Raw genomic sequence first — 5,911 nt, 5'->3', positions numbered from 1 at the left:
TCTGCTTATTATTCTCATTTAATTCCATCTTATACCTGAGTTAATAACAGTCCTGGCAACAGGGTGAAGTTCCAGTTACCACCTGCTTCATCAGCTCCTGTGTTTTTCCCATTCACCTGCTAATGACAAGAGGGAAAACAGAGATGAATAAATATCAAATAATCATAGAAATGAGAAAACAAGAGAAATTCATAGCATGCTACAGCAGTTCAGTTATTATAAAAATTGTTCACACTAAGCATATCAGTAGATCTGAGAGATTAATCACTTACTGATCTCTGAGTATGAAGTATTGGTCTTTGCCTGAGTTTACAGTACACCATTTATCTTGTTTAAGTTCAGCATAATTTTCCAGCTTTACAGTTATTGCCAATAATTACAGTATTTTGTTTAACTCCATCACAGCAATTCTAGATAAAATTCTCTGTTTTCATTTATTTACACCCTGGACCATACAGAGTATCCTTTTAATATCTTCAAACAAGACCAAGCAGAGTTCAGGTACATTAACAGATAAGATTAGAATGCAGCATAATCCTGGCAAGGTGCAGAGGGAATCTGAAAACATATTATTTAATACGAACAAGTGCAAGCTGGAACCATTATCTGTGCAAGTAAAGGAACAGCTGCTTAATTTCATAGAATCCTAGAATGGTGTGGGTTGGAAGGGACCTTAAAGATCATCTACTTCCAGCCCCCCTGCCATGGGCAGGGACACCTTCCACCAGACCAGGCTGCTCAAAGCTCCATCCAACCTGGCCTTGAACACTCTCAGGGATGGGGCAGCCACAGCTGCTCTGGGCAACCTGTGCCAGGGCCTCAGCAGCCTCACAGTAAAGATTCTTAATATCTAAATTAAACCTACCCTGTCAATTTCCATTGAAAAGAATTAAGGCATTACTTTGGATCACATTCTGAAAATTAATCTCCAACATCATGATGTTGCAAATAAAGGTAAAAACTGAAATGTAGAAACTGGAGTATCATTGTTCCTTCATGACCACTAAGGCAAGAGCTGGTAACACCTCCAGTTCTGAGCATAGCACTTGAAAACTAAGAAACAAGGTGCATGCAGAGAATCCAGGAGAAAGCAGTGAATGTCTGGAAACTGAGAAGACTTTGCTCTCGAGCACAGGTTGCATGATTTTAAGTTATTTTACAGAAGAGATGGTGGAGGGAAAACACAATGATTTTCATATATAAAATCTGGTTGCAAAGAAAAATGGCACAATTGTTTCTCATATCCACAGTTAATATGAACAAAAATAATTGCCTTAAATTGCAAGAAAGGAGATCTTGGTTAAACACAAAATGGGACTAAATGATCTGTTGAGATCCTTTTCTGATCTGATTCTGTGATTACTGGAAAATGTTCTGCTTAAAGTCACTTGCTTAGGACTGTCAGTAGAACAAGAAAAGGAGGCTGCAGTTAAAGGAATAGAGAACTGACTGCCTAAAATGCACAGCACACCAGTTTATCTAGTTAGCACTAGTGATACTAACTTCAGCTTTTAATCATGCCTCAGCAAACTGTCAGTAGTCTATGTAAATAAACGTGCTTAAAAATCACTTAATTATAAAATAATTGTTCCTTGAAGCATCAAGCATTAGTTTAATCAGTGTTGACAGCTTCCATGATTTTATTGAGTCTAATCAATCTGAGGTAGCCTGGTTTCAGTTGTGAGATGGTGTAATGAGCTATTTTATTTATTAAAAAAAAATTAGATCTCCAAATTACATGGAAAATCCTAAAAGTGTAATCTGAACATATGGTAAAGATGAAAAAACCAGAAGGTGAATAAAGCCACATATGTTTTTTAAACTCATAATTTTAAACTAGGTTTATAATATTAGGAGATCTGACTCATGATTTTTGAATTCCTGGTTTGGCAGTATGAAATTACAGTGCCCTATATTCTGCTGTTCTGAATATTTCCATAGTACTGATCATGCATTTGTGTAATTTGCCAAAAACATGTTATACAGGATTTGCAGAACTTTATTTGTTACTCACAAAACAAAGGAGCACTTATTTAAGTAAGATGATGTCTTGTGGCTGCCCTTTAAATTAACAAGGAGCAGCTGTGCACAAAACCGGGCGGTATATAAATACAAAGTAAGTTATGTAGTTCCCCCCACATACACTATGGTTTCTAATGCAACCCCTTGTCAGAAGAATCTTGTCATTTTATACACTGGTAGTTCTTGTCTGAATTCCAAGTACCAGACATACGTTCACAAATGTAAACGAGATGAAGAATTTCAGTGATGAAAAGGTATTGTGGCAAAGTATTACTTGATCTTAGAATAGCAGTTGCTTATACTTTTCTCAAGTGATTGGTGTATTATAAAGTAATCCATTCTCACTGATACAATCTGATCTATGCAATTTTTGGGATAGTTTTACAAGGGAAATGGGTATTAGGGAAATGGATATGACGGAAATGGATACCAGAATTTAAGGTCTAAGGTCTTCTGACTGCTAAACCTGAAAAAATCATTCATTGCATTTCAGCTTTATCTTAATGATCCAAGCGGCTGATGTCTGATCGAACTGTAACTTGGGTTCAGTCCTATTTTTATACTACATTGCCTCATGAAACACATGGGGAAAAAAATCTTCCTTTTATCAAGATAAAGATAAGGGTTGAGTTCTCAGTTCTGCTCTAGATACCGAGCTCTTGCTTCACTGAAGAAATCTAAATACCATCTTCATTTCTGGCTGGGTGGCGTAATGGAGAATAGCCTACAGTGTATTACATAATGCTGCCAAACAGGAGACATGGGTGCATAATCGATCCTGAACACAAATAAATGGATCAGAAAGAGGCCTGCCACTTACAGAGGTGCTGAATTGCTGCTCTGGAAGTTGCTGTGAAAATAGGGCTTACAGATTCAGGATGGGGGAATAACAGTGAATGTTTTGTTAAAGGGAAAATCCGACTTGTGCTGAAGTCCTCCCCATAAAGCTCACTCTTTAATTTCAGAACCAGTTGGTTTGGCTCACCTGCATCATGACTGCTTATGAAGCAACATAAAAGGGAATCATGTGGCTCTTCCCATATGAGAGGATGACTGCATGGATGAGTTGGTTCACAAACTGCTGACAAAAAGCAGGCTGGTAATAGCTCTGCTGAGAAGAGAGAATAAGTCTAATGAGGTTTTAGAGGTTGCTCCCTCTCATTAGACTGGACTTTCTCTAAGGACATCAGTAAGAGGTGATGGCAAGAGCACCACGTGAACTTCTGACTGATTAGGAATGAAAGCTTAAAAAGCAGCTGGGACCTAGGCATATCATTGTACAGAAGAAAACAGCACCTGCGTGCCCAGCTGGAAAAGAAATACCTCTGCAACAGCCTTAATGAAATATTTGGTAGCCTCAGTCCACAGACCTTTGGATTTTTCCTAAGGATGTCTCTACACCAGTAGCATTAAAATGGTGTCTCAAGCATTCCTCCAAGAGCTTTTCCCAAGATTTACTACAGCAAAACGATTCAAATCATGAAATAAACAGGACTGAGGGAGTATTCTGAGGGTGAGCAGTAATCCAGTCAATGCAAACACCTCTTTAGCAAGTTATCAGCACATCTGTGTATCAGCTCAGCCATATCAGGGCCACACTAGTTACTGGGCCAAGGAAACCCCAAACAAGTTTTGTCTGGAGCTGTTGTACATATTTTGTGCCTGGGCTGATAAACATACAGTTAAAAGCTTTGGGCCAAATAAATGAAATGTCACTTCTAAATCGGATAAACCTTGTTAGATTACAGCTATAGTTAAATGAGACATCAGATTAATTTTGCTGAAAAGACTGTTTATTGTGCCAATCAATATTGTGTTATTTCCTGCCCCATTTGTTCTCTCCATTTACTGTTTCTATACATACGTTTTTGAGGCAGGAGTCTTCTTTTTACTCTGGAATAACAGGGTCTGAGTTTGTCCTGCAAACAGGGTTCTTGTGCATTATTAGTGCTCCTAAGGGACAGTCCTCACAAGGATACAAATAATAAACAACATCAACTTTTCAGCTGAAACAGAATTTATTATCCACCTCCCTGTGTATTGCTCTGGCATTTCTCCCTGTTCCACATAACACAATCAACTGAATGAAGTGGCAGTGAATTACAGGAAGAGATGGTTCAGTGATGAATCAGTTACTGGTCTAACTACAAGAGAAACCGACACCCTTCCCATCAAACAAATATGCACACAGGATACACAGAGCAGCTCCTGTAGGCAGGGACAGCTGATGGTTCGCATTTTCCATTGACTTCTTTCGGACTTCTCCAAGGTCAGAACCCGTGTGAAAAAAAAGACGTGGATCTGTGGAAGAATAATAGTTATTTAAGCACATACAATATGTATGGCCAGAAATTCAGGCTCTTCCATCACAAAACTACACACATACTGCACAGAAGAGGTGGAGTCTTCATGTCTTGTAAAAAAGGCTTTGAAATATACACTAATGGAAACAAGGAGTTGAACAGGAGTTACAGTGCCTGTAATAATTGTGTGAATACAAATCACTCTGGGAAAAGCTGTAACACATTTTCTATGAGGCCAGCTTCTACTGCTGAAGGCTGGGGACAAAACTAATGAAAGATGATTTAAGTACATAGCGACTTTAATTCTTCTCTCACATGACTCCTGAAGTCTATGGATAGCAAACTTTTAGCAACCCTTTTAAAGGAGCTAAAAAGGAGCTACTCACTAAGCCACCCTGTACAAAAAAAATATGGTATTTTGCCCTCTTTACTAGAACAGGAATATTTTGAGGTGTCTCAGACTAAGGAGGCATAATTTGGAGGAACCACAGCAGATTTCAAGGTCTAATGTATTTTCATCAAAGCACTTTTCCTAGCTCCGAGTTAATAGCTCCATAGCTTTTGCTAAACGTAGGCGTGACGCCATCTCACATTAGCACAACAGACAAGAATTTGGAGGCGGTTCAAGAATGGTCACCACGCAGGAACACGCAGCAACAGGGCCCCCAAAGCCCCACTGGTGCCATTCCCTGAGTTCTGGTGCCGGGGCAGGAGGGAACAGCCCAGTGCCATTCCCTGACTTCTGATGTGGCGACAGGAGGGGAGAACACGGTGCCACTCCCTGAGTTTTTGGTACCGGGACACGCACGGGGCGGGGGTGTTGTCAGCTCGCCAAGTTCGGGCGAAATAAGGCTAAACACGGGCTCGGCGGGATTTTCCCTCAGGCACTTTCCCGCTCGGAGGTGTGTGAGGGGAGGCAATCCGCCATGACAGTTCGGGGGTCGCCGTGGCGGCGGCGGCGGGGTGGCGGCCGTTCCTCTCTGTCAGTCGGGGGGGAGCTTGAAGGGACGTGTGTATCTGTGTCAGGGAAGGAGGGCGAAATTTCTGCCGCCCTGCGACCAAATAAGGGTAAATTCCCCAACGCCGGCCTGAGCGCTCAGGAATTACAAACACGGTGCGGCACGAGCGGCCGCGAACCCGCAGCCCCCACACCCTCCGGCTCCGAGCGGGCGGAGCGCGGGGGCGTCCCGTAGCAACCGCACAGCCCCGCCCCGCCGGCCCGCCCCCTCCTGCTATTGGACAGCGCTGATGTCAATCTCCGGCATGACGTCATGTCAGCTGGAACTTTCTGGGTGAGGTTCGCGGCGGGGGCGGGGCGAGCGGACAGCAAGAGCGCGGATTGGCCGAGCGCGATGGCGCACGAGAAAAACCCGGAAGAGTCTCGGCCCCCGGGAGGGCGCTCGCGGTTCTGATTGGCCAGACCGTTGGGGGCGGGCAATACCCGGCGGCTCGCGGGGGCGATTGGCCAGAAGACTGTTCGAGGGGTGTCCGGATTGGCCGTCAGGGTTCTGGCAGCTTCCAGAAGCGGCAGCGGCGAGTATAAAACGGGCGGCGGCGGCGCAAGCCGAGCATATCGCGCCGCGGCG

The sequence above is a fragment of the Coloeus monedula genome (genome assembly GCF_965178545.1).
Source record: "Coloeus monedula genome assembly, chromosome: 6".
Classification (NCBI taxonomy): Eukaryota; Metazoa; Chordata; class Aves; order Passeriformes; family Corvidae; genus Coloeus; species Coloeus monedula.
Note: the sequence above shows the minus strand (reverse complement) of the source record.